Genomic DNA, 15,491 nt, shown 5'->3' with positions numbered 1-15,491 from the left:
TTTGTGAGAATGTTTTGGAAACATTTGTCTTCTAGAATTCTCACATCTGTACTACTACATATTAAAATTTATTATTATAAACGTCTTTCTTCAGGTGTGTATTAATATGATCTTATTATATGAATAAAATTTTATTTCAGGATAGTAAAGGGGACTTTGATAAGTACTTGTTATAAAACATACATGGATCTGGGGCACCTGGGTGGCTCAATCAGTTAACTGTCTGACTCCTGATTTCTGCTCACATCAACATCTCACAGTTCATGAGTTTGAGTCCCACATCAGGCTCTCTGCTGTCAGCATGGAGCCCATTTCAGATCCTGTCTCCCTCTCTTTGCCCCTCCCCCACTCATGGGCACAAGCACTTGTGTTCTCTCTCTCTCAAAAATAAACATTAAAAAAAAAAGATACACGGATCTTACTGGATCCTACACCGCTGGCTCTAGAACTGCGCTAACATGGCAGCTAACAGCCACATGCGATTGTTTAAATGTACATTAAAATTAAATAAAACTCAAAATTCAGTTCCTCATCTGCACTAGCCACACCTCAAATAATGACCTAGGTCTAGAGATTATCCTAACAAACAGCAAAGACATAGACTGCTTCCCTCATTTCACAAAGTTCTATTGGACAGCACTGCTCTAGAATAAGATCTACTTAGAACCCTAAGGAAATACAGATAAACGAAACTGAAATTCTGGCTGTCACTTAATGACAACCTTGGGTAAATTAACCTCAGAGTGGAAAGAGCAGTTATTTCACAGTATAACTGGGAAAAGCACTTTCTAATCTAAAATACTGTGAATACTGGTTACGAAGTGATCCAAAAGTAAAATACTCCCGAATGAGTAAAGAATATACCCATGTGAAAGGCAGATTATAAACAAGTCACAACTGTATCTCATTAAGGAAAATAAAATTTAGTCACTGGCTTACGATAAAGTATCTTCCCAGTCCTGAAACAGTAGTATTTTTACTTTGCTCATTATTAACACCTTAAAAACTTAAACTATAAGCCCTCATAGTTGGAAGTCTCAGCTCTGGATATACAGAATGTATAGGTTCAGAAATATCACTTACTGGCTATGTGACCTTGTGACTTCTATCTCTGTGCTTTCATTTTCTCATTTGTAAAATGAAAATAGGACCTTCCCACACACACCGTCCATGAGGATTACAGTTAATTCACTTCCAAGGCTTAGAACACTGCCTGGAACATGGTAAGCACTGATAAATAGTAGCTATCAAAATCTAGTCATCATGACCGGTGTGGATATCCAGAATATATGCCGAACTCCCAACAATTCAAATTTGAAAACGGGTGAAGGACTTGAATACACATTTCTTCAAAGAAGATATAAAATGGCCAATAAGCAAGGGCGCCTGGGTGGCTCAATGGGTTAAGCATCCAATCTTGGTTTCAGCACAGGTCATGATCTCACAGTTTGTGAGAATTGAGCCCTGCCTCTGGCTACACACTACCACCATGGAGCCTCTTAGGGACTGTCCAACTCTGTCCCTCCCCACACACATGCTCTCTCTCAAAATAAATAAACTTTTTAAAACACGGCCAATAAGTGGGGCGCCTGGGTGGCTCAGTCGGTTAAGCGGCCGACTTCGGCTCAGGTCATTATCTCATGGTCCTGTGAGTTCGAGCCCCGCGTCGGGCTCTGTGCTGACGGCTCAGAGCCTGGAGCCTGTTTCAGATTCTGTGTCTCCCTCTCTCTGACCCTCCCCCGTTCATGCTCTGTCTCTCTCTGTCTCAAAAATAAATAAACATTAAAAAAAAAAAAAAAAAAAGAAAAAAAAACGGCCAATAAGCAAATGAGAAGACATCAGTAATTATTAGGGAAATGCACATCAAAACCACAGATACATCACAACCACTAAGATGGCTATTATCAAAAACACAGAAAACAACAAATGTTGCAAAGAATATGGATAAACTGGAACCCATGTGCACGGCTGGTAGGAATAAAAAATGGTGCAATCACTATGGAAAACACTATGGGGGCTCCTCAAAGAATTAAAAATATAATTACCATACGAACCAGCAATTCCACTTTTGGGTATATATCCAAAAGGATTAAAGTCAAAGATTAAAAAAAAAAAATAGGGATTCAAACAATTATTTGTACACTCTCACAGCAGCATTATTCATGATTTCAGAAAGGCAGAAACAACTAAAGTGTCAATTTACAGATGATGGGTAAACAAAATTTGATACATACATACAATGGATTATTCTTTCCTCTTAAAAAGGAAGGAAATTGATTCTACCACATGCTACAACATGGATGAACCTCGAAGACATTACACAAAGTACAATAAAGCAATGACAAAACAACAAATATGCACAATTCCACTTACACTAAGTCCCTAGTGTAGCCTAATTCATAGAAATACAAAGTAGAATGGTGATTGCCAGGGGCTACAGACAGGGAAAAATGCAAAGTTAATGTTTAATGGGTACAAAGAATATCAGTTTGGGAAGATGAAAAAAGTTCTGGAGATGAAGAATCCACAACAATGTGAAGGTACTCAAAGCCACTTATACACTCAAAAATGGCTAAATTGGTAAACCTTACGTTTTTTTTGCCACGATTTAAAAAAAAAAAGTTATCCCTCATTACAATGACTGGAAGATTAGTATGAAGGCGGGGGAAAAAAAAAACCCTTACTTCCAAATCATATCATGGCTAAAAAGTAGAAAGATTTAAGTCTCCTAAATTTAGAATATATTTTCTCTAAACTTATAATAGCCCAACCTACCTATACTTAGCTAAGACTTTAGCTCCGACTTTGCCTAATTCCAATTAAGCCGACAACTAGTGGTTGTGAAATATTACCTCCTATTGTGGTTTTTAAGTATGCCCAGAAATTCTTTTGAAAAAAGATGAAGCCTAACTACCCTCCCTTGATTGAGGGCTAGACTTAATAACTTGCTTTTAACGAAAAGAATGTGGCAGAAGTGACTTCTGGAATGGGTCCTAAAAGGTACTGTGCTTTCTACCTATCTCTCTTCTCAGATGACTTGCTCTACAAACTGCAGCTGCCACATTTAAAGAAACTTAAGGAGGAAGGGCACTTGGGTGGCTCAGCTGGTGGAACACTGGACTTCTGATCTTGGGGTTGTGAGTTCGAGCCCCAAGTTGAGTGTAGAGATTACTTTATTATTTTTTTTAATTTTTTTTTTTAACGTTTATTCATTTTTGAGACAGAGCATGAGTGGGGGAAGGTCATAGAGAGAGCGAGACAAAGAACCTGAAACAGGCTGCAGGCTCTGAGCTGTCAGCACAGAGCCCGACATGGGGCTCGAACTCACGGACCGCGAGATCATGACCTGAGCCGAAGTTGGATGTCCAACCGACTGAGCCACCCAGGCACCCCTAGAGATTACTTTAAAAAAGAAAAAAAGAAACCATAGAAGACACTCAAAAGAGCTCCATGGAGATCCATGTACGGTAAGGAACTGAGTCCTCCAGGTAAGAGCCAGCATCAACCTGCCAGGCCAATGAGTACACCATCTTGGAAAAAGATCATTGAGCCCCAGTCAAGCCTTCAAATAACTGCAGCCCTGGTTACCATATTGATGTAGATTTTAGATTCGGACCTAGAGGGAGTCAGAATCACTCAGCTCAACTGTTGCCAAATTTCTCACCCACAGAAATCATGTGAGATAGTAACAATTTTTATTTTTTAAAGCTCCTTCATTAAAATATTTACATTCACTGAAAAACCAACTAATTTCTTTTACTAATATGTATATGTATAGATAACTTTCTGACAATTTTCAGTTTAAGAATTTCTTAAAGGGTATTTGCAAGTTCTGAGTTTCAAAGGAAACGCAACGTATTTAACTACAATTTTAAAACTTTCTTGCTAAAAAATAAGCCTGAAAAAACTTTTATTTTTTTTTAATTTTTTTTTTTAACGTTTATTTATTTTTGAGACAGAGAGAGACAGAGCGTGAACAGGGGAGGGGCAGAGAGAGAGGGAGACACAGAATCTGAAACAGGCTCCAGGCTCTGAGCAGTCAGCACAGAGCCCGACGCGAGGCTCGAACTCACGGACCCTGAGCCGAAGTCAGACACTTAACCGACCGAGCCACCCAGGCGCCCCTGAAAAACACTTTTAAATACGGTTTCAAAAAATATAATCTGTAAACTGAATTAAAGGGCAGAAAATAAAACACCAAAACACTACACTCACCAAAGCTGTGAACACAAAGATGACTCAAGAACAAGAAAAAGAATGGGATACTTTGTATAAAAAGATGCAGAAACTAGTAATTACTTGAAAAGACATAGAGCAAAAGCCTCTAACTATTCTGCTGGGTGTAGCAGCTAACAAAAAGGAGAAAAGCAAGCAGGTAAAACTGACAATCAAACCACAAAAGGTTTATCAGTAATTCTAACATTCCATTTCTAATGAGAGTCCTGCTCAAAGCAATGGACCCGCTCCTGAGAAAAAATATTTAAGCATACCCAAAATAATCAATTTTAGACAGTTCTCAAACCACAGTCTCCCACACCCACTTATGTAGCTGCCCCCCCACCCAAAAAAATTTTTAGGAAATCCTGATATATAAAACATTTATAAAAGGGGAGAAGGGGACAGTGAACAAATCTCTTTCCAACCTGCTCTTCCTAAATATGTCAAATCCATCACCTTAAAGGCTAGTGAGATAACAAAACAAAGAGCCCTACTTTAGGTAGACTTTTCTGGCCACGGAGAGACTACAGGAAAAAAGAGAATGGAACTAAAAGGCAAAGAGATGAGATACTACGGTTACCTTCTTATTCAAAGGCCAAGCTAGGATAATAAATGAAACTGCAGGGGCACCTGAGTGGCTCAGTGGGTTAAGCACCCAACTCTTGATGTCAGCTCAGCTCCTGGGTTGTAGGATAGAGAGAGACCCTCTACGTGTGCAACTGGCTTGGGATTCTCTCCTGCTCTCTCTTGACCCTCCCCTGCTGGCACTCTCTCCCTCTCTCAAAATAAACAAATAAACTTGAAAGAAGAAATAACTTCAGACTATGACAAATACTGATTTGACATGTAACACTCAGAATCTTAAAATATTGGAATTAGAATAAAACTTTATAGATTATGCTTCTCCATTAACAAAAAGCCTTCATATATTATTGTCATCAGTTTTATGAAAACACTAACACCAAAGAGATTAGGTAAATATACAAGGTCACATAGGCTCTTTTCTAAAATTTCCAATCCCTAAACCCAAAATCTCTTTTAACTCCCAGCCATTTCTCTTTTTCTACATCACTACCCTTACCTGGATCTATATGGTTACCTTAACGTTTTTGTAAAAAATTAAACAGAAAAGGTGGTTAGGTCAAAGACAATTAGATGATCCTGCTTGGGTTTATGTTACTGGTTTTGTTTTTTCTTTTAAAGAGAGCATGAGGGAGAGCGGCAGAAGGGGACAGAGAGAGAATCCCAAGCCCACTCCAACACTCAGCACTGAGCCCAACACAGGGCTCAATCCCATGACCCACCCTGGGATCATAACCTGAGGAGAAATTAAGAGTGGGACCCTCAACCAACTAAGCCACCCAGAGGCCCCTGGCCTGGAGTTTAGGTTCTATCCTCAATTGCTAATTTCACTTTCAGACTAGAGGTTCCCATCTTTATTCCTCTGTAACTCTCTAAATTTCATTTTTTTCTTTCTTCTGCTCACTCTTGTTCTTTCCCTATTATTTTCCATTCCTTTTATTTCCCTACTATTCTTCCCTTCATCAATTCTCAAGCGTCAGGAACTTTAAGCACAAAAATTCATGGACTAATCTCAGTTCAAAACCAGAGAAAAAGTACAACAAAGCTAAAATGAATTTAGCTTCATACCTGTACAAAAAGGCTATGGGTGTGTAAGACATGAACAAAACCTGAAACCACATTTTAATTTTTGGCTAACCAAAATTTTACCAGTTACTAACAAACAGCAATACGAACAATATTTTCTCTTCTACCTTCTGGCTTAATTCCAAATGCCACTAGTAGTCAATATTAACCAAAGAGAAGCAGTATAAGAGAAGAAACAAAAATATCATGGATAATGCTCAAATTAGCATTTATAGTGTAGCACGGTGACTGAAAGTGTGGAGCCCTCCAGTCAGACCTGAGAGATTTGGCCCAGACTCCTACGTAACTTTGGTCCTAACCAAGTAACTTTCTCCAAGTTTCAATCTTTCTAAATCTTAATTTTCTTATCTATACCACTGTAACAGCACTTTCTTCACAGAATTATTCTAAGGTTAAGGTATATTAGGTAAATATGTTTATTATACAGAATATGTGACACTATCATCATCTATAAGTATTACTAGATTATTTCTTATGTCTATAGTCTAGGCACAGATTAAAAAAAAAAACAACAATAGAATAGAATAGGGGAGAAAAAGAGGCTCAAAAGAGGTACTAAGAGGGTAGGGGGAGCAGCCCAGCAATTGTTCCAATTAGTATTGCTATCTACTCAATGCCAAGAATATAATAAAATATTTATCAAGACGTTCAAGTAAGTAAATATGTCCTTGAACAACTGCTGTAAGCAAAGTTCACCAACGTCAGACCATTCAAAGATTAAAGTTAATGTTAAAAACCCTGACTCTGGAGTTAGTTTTATCCTGACACCAAGGCTTTCAGGTAACATCCATAGGAATAATTTAAAGGAAGATAATCACAAATAATGTTGTTCTTTTCCACGAAAAAAAAATGATTACCAGTTTAACTTTTTTTTTTTAAAGGTTTATTTTATTTTGAAAGAGAGAAAGCCCGCGTGCAAGCAGGAGAGGGGCAGAGAGACAGAAGAGAATCCCAAGCAGGCTCTGTGCTGTCAGCACAGAACCACACTGGGGCTCAATCCCACAAACCCGAAGATCATGACCTGAGCCAAAATCAAGAGTGAGGGACTAACCGACTGAGCAACCCAAGTGCCCTTCCAGTTCAACATTTTTTTTTTAATGTTTATGTAATTTTGAGAGGGAGACAGAGAGAGAGGTACAGAATCCGAAGCAGGCTCCAGGCTCTGAGCTGTCAGCACAGAGCCCGATGCGGGGCCTGAACCCCAGAACTATGAGATCTCAACCTGTGCCGAAGTCAGCCACTTACCCAACTGAGCCATCCAGGCGCCCCGCAGTTCAACTTTTTAATCCCATTTAAGATATATGTTCTTAGACAAATTACTTGAAAAGTCATTAAATTGAAAAATGAATAAAATAGCAGGCAATCTGAAGTGAAAAGGTGTGGAGAATGGTCTTGCCACTTTTTTTACATAAATCAAGGTGGAACCTCAATTAAAAGTACTACATAGCACTGACGGAGAAAACACAACTAACCCAGTCTATTTTAACAAAATTAATGAACTCTAATCTCAATTTTAGATCAGAAAATAAGTGCTATATTTGGTACTTCCATTCTTTTGAACTCTACTACCTCTTCTGCTCTAAGTGAGATAAAAGGATTCAAGAGCAAAGCAAAAAAGTTTTGAAATAACTGAAGTACTGACAAGTTGTAAGGCCATCTTGGCAAAATGTTCAAAATTACAATCTTTTATCTCAGAAAAGTAATTAAATGAAATAAACTCTAGTTTTATTATATTCACTAGTAGTAACTTTCTAAAAAATGTATTTTAATAAATTTTTAAAGACACTCCTATGCCTAGAATAGACTGAGAAATTATACGGTAACAAAGTACTATTATTCAATTCTGAAAAATATAACAATTATAAAATCAGAATTCTCATTTGTCAGAAGATCTCTATTACAGCAATATTTCCAATTTTTTAAAAAAGCTTTGTTTATAAACATAAGCCAGCATAAACTTCCGAAAAGGAAATCAGTTATTTAAAAGAATTATGAACGATTATGAAATATCAGGTTTAAAAACCAAGCCCTATGTTATAATTTAAACTACCTAACTAAACTGTAATACAAAATTGCCTTTAGAAAGCAGTCTAAACTCACACTAAGAAAGTAAACTGGGGGTGCCTGGGTGGCTCAGTTGGTTAAGCATCCGACTTCAGCTCAGGTCATGATCTCATGGTTCACTGGTTTGAGCCCCAAGTCGGGCTCTGTGGTGACAGCTCAGAGCCTGGAACCTGCTTCAGATTCTGTCTCCCTCTCTCTCTCTCTCAAAAATAAATAAAGATTAAAAAAAATAAAAAAAAAATAAACTGACTGGAAAGACTCATGAAACATTTTTCCCGCCTTTTTAACAATCTATGAATCCATAAAAATTAAGATGAATACTGATCATAAGGATTTTTGGTTTTTTTTTTTTTTTTACTTTTGGAGCACAAAAATGTAAAATGTGGACTGTTTGATCCAAAATATTCTTATATCTTAACTCTTTCTTCATTTCAATTTACTTAACAGTACTTTACAGACTGTCCAGGAAACTAAGCCAAGCAGTATTATTCCAAGAAACAGAAAGTCTTCCAACATAGGATAAACTTGACTCATTAATTTACAAATGAACTCTTGATTTGCTCACCATTTAATACTTACAAATTCCAACAGGACTGCACAGGAAGGTGTTGGGTTTTTCTCTGTAATCTTTATGTTTTCCAGTTTGTTTTTTTATTTTGTATCCTCTGAAATAATATCCAAGTTCTTTGAAGATACTTAGCCTATGACTATTTGACATAGAGTTACTTCAAGTCAGCTACCCATACTTCTGTCTTAAAGTTTTCATACGGCTATCTCCAGAATTAGCCAAGTTCCTTGGATTTAAGATTTTAAAGTCTTCTTTATTATTCCATGTACTTGTCACTGTTGTACTTATCCACTCCAGATGAAATATCCAATTTATGAGCCAAAAAGCAAAAACAAAAAGAAAATTTCACATCTGAAGAACATTCCTAAACATCAACACAAAGAGAGACACATAGCTATCTCAATACTACCATGCTGCTGGAAAACTGCAACATCTTAAATTTCCACGTAAATAAAAGATAAAAGGAAAAAAACTCTGTATTCTTTCAACGTCTTCATTTAGAAAAGCTGTCCCATTGTGACATGAAAATAGCTGAGGTCAAAAATTCCTAAAACTTTTAATAAAGGTAAAAATAAAATGCCATGAAACTTCAGCAGTACTTAAACAGTAATTTGAAACTGCCGAAACTACTTAGTACACAAATCAAACATATCTTACAGTTTTGGCTGAAGAACACCAACTACAGGAGAAGGGTGGGGGTGGGGGGGGAAGGGGCAAAAAAAAATACCACCAGCTGAAATAATTTAACCAGTTATATAATCCGTTTGAACCAAAATACTGAAGAAATGACTGGGTCTCTTTAAGTAGCTTGCAGAACTGTTCACTACTATAAATTCACTTCAGAGATGATTCTTGTCACTTTTAATAAACTTCTGGGGCAAAATTATCCAAAGATATTGTAATCCCAAAATGGCCACTTCAAATATCCGGGGCCTTTTAACACAAAACCTAGAAGATGATCTTCACAAATGGGTAATTCAATCACCTGTAAAAGTTACAAAAAAAAAAAAAAATTACACACTGAATTTTAATTTTGAGCAAAAAATTAACCCCCATCTTGAAGAAGCCTACTTCTAGAGAGAAATTCACCTCTATCCAATTCTACTGGGATCTAAAAAAAAGGCTCTGCCCAAGCAAGCGCCCAAAAACACTTAATGTATTAAAAAGACTTTAGAATAAGAGAGGAAAAGGTGGGAGACGATGTTACAGAACACAAGGAGTGATTTCAACTGGGAAGGGGGTGCGGATATAATACAGGGGGATTATATAAACAAACCTTCCCCACACTTTGGGAGTAAAAATTAAAACTATGAAACTGCCACACAATCTTATAAAAGATCTTCCATATTTTCAATTCACGCTACCGAAGAAAAACGAACAGGCAGGTGTGGTGCCATGGGGCATTACTAAATGCAACTTAAGAGAATAAGGAATGTAAAAGGAAAGACGCGCCCTCCAAATTAGAATGTCTAAAAGAAAAGACACATTTCCCCATTAAGGGTAGAAAGTAGGTGGGTGAGAAACGGGATATGAACATTCCTTAAACTCGCCTGAGGGTGAGACTTCCCTGGCTTCTGAGGGCAACTGTGGGAGAAACGTGTCGGTCCCCATTTCCCTGAATTAAGAAAACAGGTTTCTCCCAACACTGAGGGGGTGGTAGGTACCCAACCCTTCTCGTAAATCATGTTAAGAGTGGTCCTCTCCAAAAACAGAATAGGTCCCTTCAGGCCCCACAGGACTCGGGGGGACATGGTAGCACTGGACTCAGTACATACCTAGTGCCAAAGACCCGGGAGAGGCGGAAAGCGGGCGCGCTACTGAAGAAAACAACCGAAGGCCACAACTCGGCCTCGACTCCCGCAGCTCTCTAAGAGGAGGAGTAGTGCCAAAGGAGGCGGGCGTGTGCGAGGCCGGAGGAAGGAAGACCGAGCACGGAGGGCGTCGGACCCGTTCTGAGCCTCCGCCAAACATCCCCCCAGCCACCAAGCCTCAACCACCCACCCCCTCGCCACAACCGCCACCCCCGCCTCACAGGGGCCCAGTAAATATATAGAGGCCTCTCGGCGCCGTCTTTCCGTCTCCCTCCTTGCTCTCCTCCACCCCCTACACCGCGTCCGAGGGCAGCCTCACACCTCGCGCCGCCAACGCCGCTCCCGACCCCTCAAACCCCAACGCCGACACGGGCACCCCCTTCCTCCCCCAGACTCCAGCACGGAGCACGGAAGACGGTGTTACCTTCTGCCACACCAGAGGTGCCCCTGGCCTGGGGGTGCCGCTGCGTTCGATCCCCGGAGAAGGTTTTCGGTACTTTGAATAATCCCCTTTTGCCGCTTTTCCCTCCCCCACAACCAGTCTCAGTCCCAAAATGGCGCCGACCCGATCCGCAATGTTCTGGGTCAAGTCTCGCGAGATCGTGGAAGGTGGCGAGGCGGGGAAGGAACTAGACGGGTTGAACAGAAGGGAGGGAAAAGGCGGGGCGAGGAGAAGGAGGAGGGAGAAAGGGTGTGGAAGAAGCGCTGCGAACGAACCTACTGGGCGGGGTAGCAGGAGGAGCGCCTCCACCAGAGAACCTTCTGGCCCAAGCAACCGCTCACGCCCCGGCCGAAGAAGCTCCGCCCTCTACGTGGGGCGGCTGGGGGGAGGGGAATGGGGCGTGGCTACGTCTGGGGGCGGGGCGTCGAGGAAGCCCCGGAGGTAGGGGCGCGTGGGGGGCGGTGGCTCCACGCAGTGACGTCAAGAGCAGCTGGAGTCGGGGATTACCCCCTGCTGCTGACGTGAGGACGGTGAACAATCGGGAAAGTTCGGTGGAAGGGGGAATTCCCCGCCGCTCCCAGAGGAGCCCCTCCTCCCGCCCCTCCCCCACCCGGGGCCGCCCCGGAGGCTGTGATGGTGGGGCCACCGAGCGGGTGAGGGGAGAAGGCTGAGCCGGGAAGCGGCCGCAGGAGCTGTAGTGGCGCGCGCAACGGCGTCTTCCCGGGCTGGACGCTCGGAGGAGCCGCGGCGCGCGCCCCTCGCCTGGTACCGCGCTCGGGCCTGGGCGGAAGGGAGATCACATGCTTGCCTGTACACAGCCCTGCGCGGGCGGAACGCTGGTGGTGCAGGCACAGGGCTAACTGGGCGCCCTGAAGCAATGGATCCATCATCGAATGCAAATATGAGTGTGTCAGACATAAACAATTTGTACCGGAGTCCAGTGGCTGAAGAAAGGGGACTAACTCGGTGGGTACTAAGCTCAGATTCTTAAAGGGTAAAAATGGCTACTAGATGTAATCGTGCTAATCATTTTTCCTTCTGCTAAGTCTACATGAGGTGAGAATTATTTCAACACTGTCTCTGGCCGGCACACCCCACACAATTTTTTTTTAATGAATTTAATGGTATTCACAGTTATCTAATTGCGATACTTTCCCCCTTTGTAACAGGAGGCTTACTTTGGAACCTGTGAAGTTAGCTTTCTAAGAGGAATGAAAGTAGTAACATGTGTTTAAGGGAAAATGTTAAGGGAGGTGTCTCAACCAGAGAAATTCCAGTAATTAAGTCCTTGGCTCTCCGCACTCCCCCAAGCCACAAAGCCTTCATACACAGTAACTTTATAGTCCTTTTATATGCCTTATGGGATTTGTAGTTTAATGGACGGCTTCTAAAAGCTCCCTGAAAGAATGTTTGAATGTAAATTCAACAAAAATTTCACCTCCCAACCTTCTAGTTTAGTTTGCATCGGGGAAATAGACACTTTGGGCAATTAATACCTTACCGAGAGCAAAGAAAAGACAATTAACACATGCTGTATACCTTATCTGTGCCAGGCACTTTGTCTTTATACCAGCTTATGAAATGGGTGTTATTTGCCACGTTTTGCAGTTGAGGAAAACTGGTTCAGGTTAAGTAACGTTTAAGCTTGCGGTACATGGAAGCTGAGCGCCACCAGCTTGGCTGTACCTCTAAAATTTGCTAAAGCCTTAATCCATATTCTTTACACTACACCGCTTCAGTATAAGTAAAAACAACAGAAAAAATTGATAATAGAACACCCACAAATTGCCTGTCCTGTGGCAAAAGACATAAAGTTGAAAAATAAAATGGAGAAACAATTGTAATCTATGACAAACTGCTTAATATTTAATTGTACATACATAGTCACTACCTTAATATCTGATATTATATTTACATATCAAGAGCTTTTACAAATCATGAAAGATAACTATACTAACTCTTAGAAAGTCAAAGGACAAAAACAAGTTGGTAATGTGTGTGTCAGAAATTATAAGAAAATATGTTCTGGGACGCCTGGGGGGTTCAGTTGGTTAAGCGTCTGACTTTGGCTCAGGTCATGATGTCACGGTTCATGGGATTGAGCGCCGTGTCTGGGTCTGTACTGACAGCTCAGAGCCTGGAGCCTACTTAGGATTCTGTGTCTCCCCCTCTCTTTGCATCTCCCCCACCTGCCCTCTGTGTCTCTCCCTCTGTCTCTCTCTCTCAAAAATAAATAAATGTTAAGAAAAAAAATTTTTAAAGGAAAGATACTCTACTTCACTAGAAATCATTAAAATGAAAATAAAGCTAACAATGAGATACTACTTTTCACCTATTAGATTGGCAATGACATTAAAAGAATAAAACCTAGATGAGGATATAAGGAATAGATAACCATAATTGCATTAAACATATCAAGAATCAAAATCTATACAGCATTTCTGGAAGATAGTTTGGCTTTCATTTAAAAAAAAAAAATCTTTAAGATACACTTTGCGCTGGGGTGCCTGGGTGGCTCAGTCAGTTAAGCTTCTGACTTTGGCTCTGGTCATGATCTCAAGGTTCATGGGTTCCAGCCTCACATCCAGGCTTTGGATTCTATGTCTTGCCTCTCTCTCTGCCGCTCCCCAGCTCTCTTTCTCTCAAAAATGAATAAACATTTTTAAAAAAATTTTTTAAAGATACACTTTGCCCAGCTATTCTACATCTTAGAATCAATTTTAATAAAATAATGGGAAAGGTTTCCAACAATTTATAAAGATACTCTGTGATAAATTGCTTATAACTACAAAATTGGAAACAACCTAAGTTCCTATAAATAAAGAGACTGAGTAAATAAATTATGGACAACCATGTATAGAATACAAAGCCATTAAAAAGGATGGTGTAGGGCCACCTGAATGGCTCAGTCAGTAGAGCATGCAACTCTTGATCTTTGGATGAGTTCAAACCCCACATTGGGTATAGAGATTACTTAAAAATAAACAAACAAACATGATGATGTGCTTTTTTGTGGAAGGAAAAGGGGGTGGGGGATAGGGGCCGCTTGGGTGGCTCAGTAACTTAGGCATCTGACTCTTGATATCAGCTCAGGTCATGATCTCATGGTCATGAGATCAAGCCCTGAGTTGGACTGGGGCTCAGAGTTGAGGGTGGACCCTACTTGGGATTCTCTCTCTCTCACTCTGCCCTCCCCCCCACCAAAATAAATAAACAAACATTTTTTAATGGTCATATGAAATAAATTTCACAGCCTACCATCCAAAAAACGTTTTTATTCACAGCATACCAATAACAAAAATAAAAGGTAGTAATACAGAAAGAAAGAAAGAGAAAAGGTAGATTATAAAACTAATGTCCCATTTTTGGCAAAATGAAGTATGTACCAAATGAGAAAATCTGACTGAATATTACAAAAATGTTGACTGTGCTTAGTTCTAGGTGGCAGAATAATAGAGGATCTTTATTTTTATTATTTAGACTTGATAAGAGGTTATGTTACTTTTCTAATCAGTTTTTAAAAAGCAAATTGAACAATTAAATACAAGAACCTGTCTCCAACCAGCATGTTTTCCATTATTTTATTTTATTCATTTACTGAAAACTAAAAGGATTTATCACATAATTAGTTTATTAATAAATATAACATAGTACTTCAGGAGAACATTTCTTTAGCTCTGTGCAAGAGAGTTTAATTAAATTAGTTTGATAATTCTCTCAATGATTTATAGATATCAGCCACAAAGAGATTAAATAACTTGCTCCAAATTAATGTTAGCCCAAATATACAGTGATATATAAACATTTCCAACTTATTTGTAACAGAGAAAACTAAGAAACCTAATATCTGCCAACAGAATACTGGTGAAAAAACTAAGGTAAAAGGGTTTCTGGGTAGCTCAGTTGGTTAAGTATCCAATTCATGATTTCAGCTCAGGTCATGATCTCCTGGTCACTCGTGAGATCAAGCCCCACATCAGGCATGGAGCCTGGTTAAGATTCTCTCTCTCATTGGAGTACCTGGGTGGCTTAGTTGGTTAAGCATCTGACTTCAGATCAGGTCATGATCTTACAGTTCATGGGTTCGAGCCCCACGTTGGGCTCTGTGCTGACAGCTCAGAGCCTGGAGCCTGCTTGGGATTCTGTGTCTCCCTCTCCCTGCCCCTCCCCCACTCATTCTCTGTCTCTCAAAAATGAATAAGTATTAAAAAAAAAAAAGATTCTCTTGCTGTCTCTTAAAACCAAAAGTAAAGCACTTTGATGTAACAGAATACAGCTCTTAAAAAAAAATAAGGTAGACCTATAATACACTGTCAGAGATGTTCAATATGTTTTGTTAAGAGATAAAAGTGTAGCTTCATCATCATCATGATGCCTAAAAAATAATTCTTTAATGTTCACTAAATCAGGATTCTTTATTTTATTCATTGCTGTGCTATTTGAATATACTATTTTATAGTAATTTAATGTTTAAAACTTAATTACCTGGAGCACCAGGGTGGCTTATTTAGTTGAGTGTCTGACTCTTGATTTTGGCTCGGGTCAAGATCCCAGGGTAGTGGGATGGAGCCCTATTGGGCTGAGCGTGGAACCTGCTTAAAATTCTCTCTCTCCCTCTGCCCCTCTTCCCAGCTCACTCTCTCTCTCTCTCTCACTCTCTAAAATAAAGTTTATTTTTAAAAAATTTGGGGCACCTGGGTGGCTCAGTAGTTTGGTTGGG

At 40.0% G+C, this 15,491-nt stretch overlaps 1 protein-coding gene across 4 annotated transcripts in view; it reads right to left on the bottom strand.

Annotated features, from left to right (window-relative positions):
• The window catches only part of GPBP1 (GC-rich promoter binding protein 1), a 73,255-nt gene extending 62,198 nt beyond the window's left edge, over positions 1–11,057 (bottom strand). The window contains exons 1-2 of one of the 4 annotated variants that reach the window (XM_015072565.3): positions 10,754–11,057; positions 8,516–9,503 (exon numbers count right to left, since the gene is read on the bottom strand). The gene's annotated coding sequence lies outside the window, so the exon portion shown is untranslated. The remainder of the gene's footprint in view (positions 1–8,515; positions 9,504–10,753) is intronic. The other 3 variants (XM_053223154.1, XM_015072564.3, XM_015072566.3) reach the window with 3 other exon arrangements.
• Positions 11,058–15,491: the final 4,434 nt, after the last annotated feature.

This window comes from Acinonyx jubatus, chromosome A1 (genome assembly GCF_027475565.1).
Source record: "Acinonyx jubatus isolate Ajub_Pintada_27869175 chromosome A1, VMU_Ajub_asm_v1.0, whole genome shotgun sequence".
NCBI classification, from domain to species: domain Eukaryota; kingdom Metazoa; phylum Chordata; class Mammalia; order Carnivora; family Felidae; genus Acinonyx; species Acinonyx jubatus.
The sequence above is the reverse complement of the archived record's forward strand: the minus strand, read 5'-3'. Positions and strand labels throughout refer to the sequence as shown.